The sequence below is a fragment of the Fukomys damarensis genome, unplaced genomic scaffold, assembly GCF_012274545.1.
Source record: "Fukomys damarensis isolate Sample0158 unplaced genomic scaffold, DMR_v1.0_HiC HiC_scaffold_33, whole genome shotgun sequence".
NCBI lineage: Eukaryota > Metazoa > Chordata > Mammalia > Rodentia > Bathyergidae > Fukomys > Fukomys damarensis.
Window position 1 is genome coordinate 36,128,473 of NW_022900945.1, and position 12,136 is coordinate 36,140,608.

At 35.1% G+C, this 12,136-nt stretch overlaps 1 protein-coding gene and 1 pseudogene across 1 annotated transcript in view; one reads left to right on the forward strand and one right to left on the reverse strand.

Annotated features, from left to right (window-relative positions):
• Positions 1–7,890: 7,890 nt before the first annotated feature.
• The window catches only part of LOC104872777, a 7,898-nt pseudogene continuing 3,652 nt past the window's right edge, over positions 7,891–12,136 (reverse strand).
• The window catches only part of LOC104872766 (pancreatic alpha-amylase), a 23,604-nt gene continuing 23,161 nt past the window's right edge, over positions 11,694–12,136 (forward strand). The window contains exon 1 of the mRNA XM_010639102.3: positions 11,694–11,780. The gene's annotated coding sequence lies outside the window, so the exon portion shown is untranslated. The remainder of the gene's footprint in view (positions 11,781–12,136) is intronic.

Sequence of the window (12,136 nt, forward strand, 5' to 3'; positions counted from 1 at the left end):
TGTCTTTTTCTAGGATATTGTTTAGAATTCCTTGTAGTGCTGCTTTATTGTTCATGAAGTTTCTTAGCTGTTTTATAATCATGGAAGTATCTTATTTCCCCATCCATTTTGAAAGAGAGTTTTGCAGGATACATCAGTCTAGGTTGGAGGTTTTTTTCTTTTAGGACTTGAAATACCTCACTCCTGGCTCTCCTTGAAAAGTCTGCTGTGATTCTGATAGGCTTTCTTTTGCATGTGGTTTGTTTCTTTTCTATTACCGCTTGTAGTACTTTGTTCTTCTGTTTGATTTCTGGGATCTTGATTATTTATTATATGTCTAGGTGTAGATTTTTGTTTTTTTGATTGTGGCTAGTTGGAGTCCTATATGCCTCACTTATCTGTATGTCTAATTCTTCCATTCTGTTTGGGAAGTTTTCTGTCATTAATTCTGTGAACAGCTTTTTCAAGTCATTTGTATTTTCTCCTGTTACTTTATGGATTCCTATCTGTCTTATGTTATTCTTTTCATCATCTAGGAATTATCGGGCTACTTTATGGATTCTTATCAGTCTTATGTTATTCTTCTTTGCATCATCTAGGAGTTGTCAGATTGATTTCTCATGATCCCTTACTGTTTTTAAGAGACCTCTCTTTTCATGGTCACTGACTGCAATTCTATTTTCTATATTTGAAATTCTATCTTTGCAATCTTTTATTCTGTTGCATACACTTTCAATAGAGTTTTTAGTCTCCTGGATATCTGTTTGAATCTGTTGTATGGATTCAATTTCTTTCCTCTGTTGGGCATTCATTGTTTCCATATTTTTCTTATGCTGGGCCTTCATGGCTTCTATCATGGTCCTGAGCTCATCCTTTTTTTCTTAGTTTCTGTTCTAGAGTCTAAAAGTATGAAATTCATTTTGCTCACCATCTCTATAGTTATTTGGGAAATTTTTTCTGTTTTGAATTTTTCTAGAGCCTTGTTGATATGTTTTGTTACTTCCTGTGCTATGGGTTCAGGGTGTCCTGCTGGTTCACTATCAGACTTTTCATCCTCATTTGCCCTATTGTTTGCGATTTTGGAACTGGACGTCTGTCTTTGTGGCTTGCTTAAGTGTTTCCTAATTTTTATTTTTGTTTTTGGGTTGTCCTTGGTTTAATTTCTGGTTATTACTTAAATCTTACTGATATAGTTGTGCTTTAGCTTTTGAGTCTCTAATGACTCATTGACATTCTGATTTTCATAATATTGTAGAAAACAACTCATGAAATCAATCACAATCCTTTATCCCAATTGATACAATCAGCACCACAATAGGATCAAGCACAACTTGACTACCAGTTGTGGTAGTCATTAATCTATCACATTTAAACCATGTGAACAAAATTAAAATCAAGAAGCAGCTGAAAATATGTTTTCAGTGAGTACACTTTTCAATATAGCATTTTACCATTTAGGATGGGGCCTTAGAGTTAGGATGAGAGGAGTAGATAAATGAAAGAATTGGAGAAGATTTCAAGTGAACATAGAATGACCTTACAATCTTTATGATACTATTAAATTCAAAAGGGATAGACAGAGTACAAGAATATATCCCTTTAACTACTTAATAGGGGCTAACTTTCCCTTGAAATTATTGACCCATGCATGAGGTAAAATGACAGAAGAAAAGAACATAAAGAAAAAAGAAAAAAATGATAAAACAATAATTCTGAGTTAGGGTAGGAGCAGGAACAGAAAGGGAGATGAGGGATAATATGTTGGAGCAAGAGGCTGAGTTGGAGAAAGAGGACAGAAAAGAGAAAGAATTTGCAGAGTGGAAAGAAAGAAAAAAATGAATTTGAAGGGGCCCTTTCAGACTATATCTCTGCTGTCATAATATACCACATGCACAGCCATGTGCAGACCCAAGTCCCCTGATCGCAGCTAGCCAATGGTAGATCCCTGTTACTCAGACTGACCTCAGGCCCCAAGGCCCAAATTAAGTTCCCCAACCTGCAGGGTTAAACTCCACACAGTTCTATTACAGGTTTCCCCTGCCCTTTCTTCAAAGATGTTCAAAATTGGGACCTCAAAAAAATTCCTTTTATGGTCACCTATGCCTTTGCAGAGTGGGTCCAAGAACTGGCCCAATCAGGAGGTCTGAAAGTGGGATGAGGGGGTGGTTACAGAGGTGTGGCTACCTTACTTGCTGGAGCTGGTGGTGGAGCAGGCAGGGGAGAGCACGACTACCTTGTATAGCTGAATGGGACCAAGCAAGCTGGTGGGACAGCAGATCTCAGAGCTGCTTTCCAAATTTTGCCTACCTCTCTTGCGCTGGTGGCACACAGGCAGGAGAGGGTGGGGCTGCTCAAAAATATTTTAAAGTAATATTGAAAAAATAGTTTTATTTGTCAAATCTATATTTACAAAGGATGAATAAATATCACTTTTTCCTCAATTCCAACTGGTACTGTTTGTACCTAAACTTTTGCACCACACTTATTTTTCTCTAAATACTCAAGTGACCCTGGGCTATGTTTCTTTTTAGAGTTTATGTTATCAAGGAAAAAAAAAGCACACAGTCTGTGTATTTGATCATCTTTTAAATTTCTCATGAAATTCCTTTAACATTTCACTTTTGCATATATTTACAAGTATTATTTTCATTGCAGTACTCTAATATTTTGTAAAACGTTTTTTTTGTACAAATTGTAAGGTACATCTGATAAACTGGTATTTTTTCTTTTATTTTCTTTCTAGTTTTAGAGGTCTCATTCAATGCCAATAATAATGGAAAAACATACACTATTAAGACCCAAACTAGCACTATGATTTCAAAGTTTTTCAAGTTATTTTCATAATGATTGAAAGAATTTTCTTTGAAATACCCATTAAAGCAAAGTGTATTTTGCAAACTTTAGTTTATTTCAGTAAAAAAATATTTTTACTTCTATTCTTCCCAGTAGGTCACCCCATTTTTATTCCCCTCTATAATACAGGAAATCTCAGAGATTTTCCCACTTGACATAAGTGTCTTTATAAAAGGGCAGATCCTTTGGGACAGTCTTTCACTTTCCACACTCTCTGCCTTTCTGCTCCTCCATAATATCTGCATCTAACGCAGATGGTTAAGATGGGAAGAGCTAAATCTTTGTTTAGATGTATAGAACAAGAGTACCTGATTCCTTTTTCAGTTTCCTTCCTTTATTTTAATTCTATTCATTAAGTAACAGAAGGAATATAAATTTAAAATAATTTGCAAAAACTAACGCAAAAGATCAGACTCCGTTGAGATTATCCTTGCAGACTAGTGTCATAATGTGAATAACTTTTGGTTTTAACTACTTAAACATAGTTCATTAGAGATGCCATCGGAGCAGTGCATATTTTATAAAATGTCCAGTTCATATTAGAATTCTGACATGGAATGTATAATATATAGGAGCTACAAACAATCAATATCCTGTGCTATTCTTGTTGATCTATGGAATCATAATGATCAATGATCCATATATGCTTTATTGATTTTTTTAATCTATAAAGGAAGGCCCTCTATGGTATCATTTTATAATACTTAATGTTGGAAAGATAATTCATATTTCTTCTGGTGTTTTTACTCACTTTGGAAGGAATGAAGTTTTCTCATATTCATTATGCCTCAACTTGCATTTTAAATTGATAATCTAAGTGTGTAGATAGGCTCATTTTTGACTTGTAAATGAGTGTGCATCATGAATAAGGGTGTTTTCCTTCTCTAAGAATAAAAATACAAGTCGTTTTGCAAGTAGAATAAGACCTATTACTGGTCCTTCTGCAGGTTCTTGATATCTTATAAAAAATTGTGCAGGACGCCCAAATTTAGCACCAAAATCACAGATAAATTTGAAGTAGAAAAGACATGATCCACTCCACAGAATGGGAAAGGGTGAGACTGTGACAGTGAGAATATGTTTAGCCTTTGGGGTCTTGATGTTGATGGTTTTAGGGGGATTGAGGGAATGGTCTGAGTTTATGACTCTTTCCAATGAGAGTTGACATGGCCCGATAGGGGCTCATTGGATATTTTGATGTTTTAAGTCCCTTTGTGAAAGTGTCATGGAGTTCATGGAGTCCGGAGCTGAAGGGTGGAAACCTGTCAAATCCACATAGTCAATGATATGGTAATTAGGGTTGGTACTGTCCAAGGTGTGCAGAAAACCCCTGACAGTGAGCTAGGGAGAGCATAGGCAGTAGATATAGATTGCACTAGGAGAACTTACAGAGAAGGCAGTTGGCAGGCATTGAACCACAGCAAATGATGAAAAATATATGAGATATTCGTGAAATGAATAAAATCCGGAAAGCTATATGTAACAGGAAAGGGGTTGCATGGAGATCTGTGTTCATACATGATATTATGTGAGTTTACATTATACCACAATTAAGATATGGTGGATGAGATGAAAATGTGTGGCAACTTTGACAGTTTATAATTTCACTTAACTTACATAAATAACTTTTTGAATGCAATATTACAATAGAATGAAAGAGTAAGACAGTGGAAATAGGAGGTCTGTTTTATGGTTATTTTCTAGAATCAGGAAAGTGATGTTAACCTTTACGAAATGGAAGCAGGAGACATAAAAGTATTATGGGAAATTAAGAGATGTGCTGAATGCATTCTAATAGAACACACTAAAGCTTCTTTGAGAAGATAGGGAGAGTTGTTAAGACAATAGGAGAAAAATTTAAAGATATGGTAGGATTTCAGTAAGCTAGGTAGAAGGTAGAAGTTTTTGGAGAAAGAGACATTATTGATTTAATGGGCATATGTTAAGTATGAGATATGTGTGAAACAAATGATGTAGGAACAAAAAGAATAAGATGGAACATGAGGCAGGTCCAAGTAATGTTCTGCCATCAAGAACAAGGCATCCATGCGTATGGTGCTTTGTAATAGGCAAATGATAGGAATCATCTGAACACAGGAGGATGCAACAATAAGTATATGCACAGATGAAGCCTTAGATGAAGCAGAAAATGATTTAATAAAAAATTCTGAAATGTTTTCAGTGAGACAGAAGGAAACCAGGAAGGAGTAAAATATTAACATTCAAAAGATGCAAGGAGGTGAAAATGGTTGAGAATTTTGAATATTGAATTTTGAAGTTGAGTACAAAGGGCAAAGAGAAGTCCGCAGGATTCATGCAAAAATATCATGAGTGGTCTTAGGAAAACAGGATGCAGTGCAATGTTATTGATGACACCTGGGCAGTTTGAGAGATTAAAAATGGCTGACATTAAAAGTGTGGAGACTGCAATGAAAATACAGGTGTTTCATTAGAAGAGAGAGCAAGGGATTAACCTTTACATGCAAAAAATCTGTGGGTTGATACCTCAACACACTTTCCCTTAATTGAAAAAATAAATAAGGCTTTTAAATATACATACAAAAGAACCTTTTTTTTTTCTGGCTTTAAAACTCTGAAATTGCACAAGTGTGTGGTGCCATTGGATTGACTTCCGGTGAAGGCCTCATGGTGGGAGCACAGCCAAGGTATCACACAGGGGGCCAGACGTGAGCTCAGAGTTCAGCCTTCGTCTTTTGTGGCACTCATTCCCACAGAATACAAACAAGGTCTCATGAGACCTTGGTTTCCTTCTGCTGAGGGCAGCACCCCACGACCTAACCACCTCTCACTAGAGCCTTTTACCTCTGAAAGGTTTCGCTACCTCTCACAGGAAATCTATGGGCACCATTACTGCAGCCCTTAGAGGATAAACCACATCCAACCAAAGCAAGTATTATTTTTAGTTGGAGGACTATAGAGTATGTAACCTGAGAGAGTCTATGCAGCAAACATGAAAAGAAGTTTACCTGAATCATAGTACAGTAGCATTCATACAAGTTGAAGGAAATGACTTCTGTGGCATGAAGGACACATTCGTTAGCTTGATAAAGGAAAGAAGAAAATTCTAGAGGCAAATTCAGGACCATTTTCAGTGATCTTGAACCAGCCTTCTTTTCTTAAAATTCTAATATTTCAAGGAAAAAGAATAAATTTTTGTCATCATTTTTTCTACTCCCAATAGCTTCTTAATATGTCTACTCAATGTCATTGAAACAGCAATAGCCTTGGTGACAAAAAAAGTAGGATTAGTTTAAACCTACTGTACTAAATTTTTTAAAAAATCAAGTTCTGTAAGGTCTCTCTCAATTTTATCATCTGTACAGTAGAGATATTATTTGGCCACTGATCAAATTAAATACTACATGTGAAATTGCCTTAAATACAAACCTGCTAAATTAGTATTAGATGACATTAAAGAACATTGTGTAACGATGCACTCAGCTACACATTCTAATCTCTGTTAAATTGATTAAATGTTTGACATTGCATTTGATTTCTGAGTGGCATCACTTTTAAACATATTTATCCTGAAATCAGGGTTAATCAAACAGAGGAATCAGTGCAAAATCATATCATGTAATGAAGAATGTACATTTAACCATATCCTTAATAAATAAATATCAATGTAATTTCTTTATGTGAAAAAATTTAAAAATTGTCTTTTTTTACTGAAAAGGAGATATTTTGAACAACCCCAAAACTTACATTTCCATTCTGAACATTTCATTCCCAACAGTAGCTTGACATTACTCATGTAAATCCATAAGGATGAGCAAGCATGAATCCCACAGCAATTTTATACAATCTGAGAACTACCAAATATCATCATAAGAATGGAATATTCTGCTGTAATCATACAGTAGACAGAAAATGTGGGGAACATTTTTTCCTACCTCACCTCTTAGAATGTAAAAATACATTTTACTCCAGCTCTTTGACCTTGCGGATTGTCATGGTTATCCACAAAGACAAGCTCTGTAAGAAGGCACAAGGTCCTCACCTTCTCCCTAGTTCCTCTCTCTCTCTCTCTCTCTCTCTCTCTCTCTCTTTCTATCTATATATATATATCCTTTTAAATTTGCCTTGGAGTTCAAACTCTATATCCCTTTCTAAAGAGCATCTTCAGCTAAATTCTTTAAAAAATGATTTCCTTAAGATTTTATATTCTATCTAGAATTGCAAGATGCAGGATATTGTACCTGAGATAGATTTCACAAGAATGAATATTTATATCTCAGCATAGAATATAACAAAGTGAGTGGCTGTCAGACTTCAATGTTATATTGTTGTAGTATAAATATTTTAATATTTGAAATCAATTGACATTATATATTTAAATTCCAGATCTGGGCACATTATAGGTACTAAATGTGTATTTAATTCGTTGTAGTAATCAGCTGAGCTCACCTATGAAAAGAAAAAATAGTGAAACCTAGGATACTCATATAACAGAATATAATTTCTCAATGATCTGTTCAGCTTTTAAAATATTTAGCTCAATATTATAAATATCAGACATTGTTATTGAGAGGGATAAAGCTTAACATTTATAATTAATCAAAATACCAAAAACTGTTCAAATAAAAAGGTTTTATGTCACATTGTCAATTATCTCATTAGAATCTTATGTACTATAATAGTTTTTCACACTGGAGAAACTCAGGGTTAGGGTTAGGAAGAAAAGGGCTAAAGGTGTAGAGAAAGTGGGAAGGATAGGGGAAAGGTTATTAGGGAAAAGAAAAAAATATGATAATATGAAAAAATGGAAATAAAGTGTTTGTAGATAGGGAGGGGAGGAGGGGTGAAGGGAGGCCAGGGATAAGGGGAAAAAATGAGAACCAAAACCTGTCATGTAAAGGTGCAAGATCACAATGATGAATGTAACTGTACTGTATACCTAAAATGTACCAATAAACTCAATTAAAAAAAAAAGAAAAAAGATATCCTCATGGAAAAAGAAAGGTGTTATGAGGATTACTCATATTGGGTAATATGCCAGATAGATATGAAAAAATTCAATGACAAATGACTTTCTGTTTACTTTAAGTAAGGCATCTTCTCTCCATTCCACTTGCGAATATCTGTGCCAATTTTTTTTGCATCACACTTGAATTCTGTCACACTGCCATTTCCAAAGTATTCTCTACTTGTAATTGCTTCACCAGTCTGATCATAAATATAGAGGGAAAGATCTGTAACACAGGAATGCTAACATTGCATTAAAGTATCTTAAAGCTAGTTATGTTATGTGAAACACTCCAAAACAGGATTCCTTCTATCAAGTTTCTTTGCTTTGATAAGTAGTTACTAAAATATTGAAAGAACCTTAATTACAAGTGACATATTATCTTAAAAAAATGCTGTCCTTATTTATTTCCCTATACACACAACAAATATAATAGCTCCCATGAACATAGCGTTTAATATTTGACTGACAACATTTCTCAGTGATGGCAATTGTTAAATCATTTAATTTCTAAAGAAAAACATCATAGTACTTTTCAGCACATGAGGAAATGATTGCACAAAAGGTTATTCCATTTCTAAAAAATACTACACAGCTTATAGCTGTAGCACTAAATTTTAAACAGCTTCTAATTATGTAGCCAAGATCCAAAGTGAGATTTGTTGGAGGCAACAAGAACTGCACAATATTCTCTCTCCTATGTGTCCTCTAAGGAGATGGTAAATGGCAATGTTAGGTTTTTAGGCTAAAGAAAATGTTTGCACTTCCATACAGTCCACTTGGATAAAGAATTATATGTGCTATCTTTGACTAACAGTAAAAGAATACTACTCTCTGAATAATCCCCTACCTTGCAGAAACCATGTTTTATTAATCTTCTGTTCACTCTGTAATGAACAAAACGCTATCATATTATATGCATACACTTGTCTTGATGTACCTCCTGGCAATGAAAGGCCAACTTCCTGCTGAGAACCAAGTTGTGCTCAGGTTATGCAGTTTATCCAGAATTGCCTTGATGTCTCCAGGCCACATGGGCTTAGTGGCATCAAGTCTGAAGCCTACTACACCAATGTCAATGAGATGGTTGAGCAGTCATAAGTCTTGGTCTGCACATAATCCTTCCCAGTTTCAAAATTAAGAAGACCAGAAAGACAACAATCTCTTACCTGTTTAGGTCCAGTTTTTCAATGATTAATAAAACATAAACTCTCATCTGAGAATCCATTTGATTGTTCAGTTATGTACTTATACATCAATAGACATTACATCATGTGCTCTTTGGAAGGGCACTGGTGTTATCAATATTTTACTGTGCACATAAAATTGAAATAACTTCTAGTATAAAAATACAAAGTGTAGGAGATGAAGGGGATGAGAATTTTTTTAGAGGGAAAAGGTTTTTTTGTTTTTCACTATCATGCTTTTTTCTTGTTCTTTTTTGGCGTGTGTGGGGGGAGTGAACAAACCATATTGTTCAGAAGGGTCTAAACATTTTCTACCAGTTTAGAATACAACCAGTCTTATGCTTCGAGGAAAACATTTGAATTTTTCTTATATTTAAACAGGTAAGGCTGGTAAGCAGTTTTCTTAAGGAATCTAAACCAGCATCATCCTGACTTCTAATAATGCACATGTCAGTAATTAAACTCCTTCATAGCTCCTGGCTCAGTTAATTATTTGAAAAAAAAAAAAGCATACTGGAGCAGCATCCTTATAGGACTCAATGCCTCCACTTCCACTTTTACATTTTCCTTCATTAAAATCCCCAGCAGATTATGGAACGGCTGAAAACTCCCTGTTGTGAGAATTGTAGTAACTTCCACAGATACTGTTTGTTCCTGCACTGTTGCCTTCAGCACACAAGTGATTAATTATGGCATCCACGTAAATTCAGATCTGAAAAGCAAGTTGACTCCATTTTTACTTCAGGAAGAAATCTTGACATTACTGCATATTACAAAAACCCAACTCTTGCTTCATAATTTCATAACTATAACTTCCTACAAGACCAAAATCAAGTGTAAAAGGACCCTGATGTGAAATAAAGAACTGCATCAATTTAGTAACTTGGTCAAATGTCTAGATAAATGATATACTGAGGGGACAAGAAATTTCCATAACTTTGAAGGAATAAAAATAATATACATGGAGTTAAGTATCAATTGATCCTAGAGAAATTATTGTTTGGATGTTTTAGGGGAATCAAAAGGAAATAACAGCAATTAATTCTTCCCTTCCTTTGGTATTTAGCAAGAGTAAATAGCTACTTACTAAACAAAAGATGATGGAGAAAAAAATCTGGGAATGAAAGTGAAGACATAAATCACATAAAAAGACAGCAACTATTGTAACTGGAATCTCCAATTCTTAAGGTGAATTATGTTGATAGGAGATATGTATAGTTGATAGGACATTTGTATAGTTTCAGGGGTAAAAATTCAATGTTTTAGTATATAAGTGATTCTTCTTGAACAATTAAAATACATCTTTATGTATTAATGACAAATGTACAGGGAAATTTGTAACCATTATGTAGAAGCAACAGTTCATTTTTCATTTAAAAAAGTACAAAGAAATAATTTTAAAAATTCCAATACAGTACTCATAAATTTCTGCTTATAAAGAGCAAGGGATAGGCAAAGAAGATATCTTCTTGAACAACATTTCTACAGGAAATTTGAATCCTCTTACCCAACATTGTTACACCTCATCACATGGTTCTGAATTCATCTTCATTTCCAGATCTTGAGCATAATTTATAGCTAATTGGTTGATATTTTTCCCACCAGGGTCTATAAGGGTTGGTAATTATATTATTTTCTTTGGGTGGAGAGATAAATAAGAATAAAACTATGACTTATTTTATATCATTATGTCCTATACAAAGACACAGTTTAAAATTCTTCCTGAATGTGTACATAGGTACACTGCTTTATAACGACTTGAAAATAAAGATATGTGAAATAGGAAGAAAAGTGCTAAAGGTATAGGGAAAGTGGGAAGGATAGGGGAAAGGAAATAAGGGAAAAGAAATAATATGAGAAAATGAAAAAAAAAGAACTAAACTGTAAGAGGGGAGGGGAGGAGGGGGTGAAGGGAGGGCAGGGGCAAGGGGAAAAAATGAGAACCAAGATCCCAATAACAAATGTAACTGTACTGTATACCTAAAATGTTCCAATAAACTCAAGGAAAAAAAAAAAGAAAGAAAATAAAGACTTTTCAGTGGAGATGTCCAGATGATGACTGGAAACGAACTAAAACCTTTTCAGCCAATATAATTTTTTTTCTTTTTAAAAAAACTGTTATACAGTACTTTCAATAGAGTAAATGTTCTAAATCACTGATACAGATTAATATACCATTCAGTATAAATGCAGTAAACTCTGCAGTACATGCTATGAACAACACTGAACACCTCCAAATTCTCTGGGACCTAAGTATTGCTCGAATTCTGCAGCAATGTGTGGGAGCCAGTCATGGCCCACTGACATTTGACATTTGAAAGATAACTTCTTTCTTTATAATCAAGGCATTGACACAATGTGTGGTCAGGATGTTCCTAATTAGCATTTGTTAACATTTGTTCCTTTTTAAGGACTGCACATGTTAAATTTGTTTTTGACCCTGAGATGGGAGAAACTCGAAGAGATAGCCAAAGATCTGATGTTATCTGCAGGAGTCAGGTGCTTCCTGTTAAAGATCTGACGTTATCTGTAGGAGTCAGGTGCTTCCTGTTGATGCGAGCCTTTAAAAGGAGCTGTTTCTGTGAACTAAATCAGACTTCTCTTGGTCTCCACTCAGGCTTGAGTGTTCTTTCCTTTCTCAATCCTCACTCCCCAACTCAGGCGTGTTCGTGTTGTGACAGCTGGACCACCACAAGTGGCGCCCGAACAGGGACCTGAGTATCGAGGGATCCAGTGAAGGACACTGCAGAGAAGAAGGAGGCCTCAATGAAAAGGTAAGGAGCGGTAAATCTTCTTGTAAATATTAAAAATGGGAGCCGGCAATAGTTGCATGCTTTTTGTATATGTGCTTAGAGATTTATTGCATGTCGCTGGTGCTAGAGTAGGGCACAAGCAATTGTGTAATTTTTTAGAATTTGTTGAAATGGTTTGTCCTTGGTTCCCTGAAGAAGGCACTGTAAACTTAGATAGTTGGAGTAACGTAGGAAAACAATTACAGGATTATTATGCTGCACATGAACCTAGCAAGTTACCCGTGGATGCTTTTAGTTTGTGGACTCTCATCAGAGATAGTTTGGATCCCAGACATGAGAGAGAGAGAGAGAGAGAGAGAGAGAGAGAGAGAGAGAGA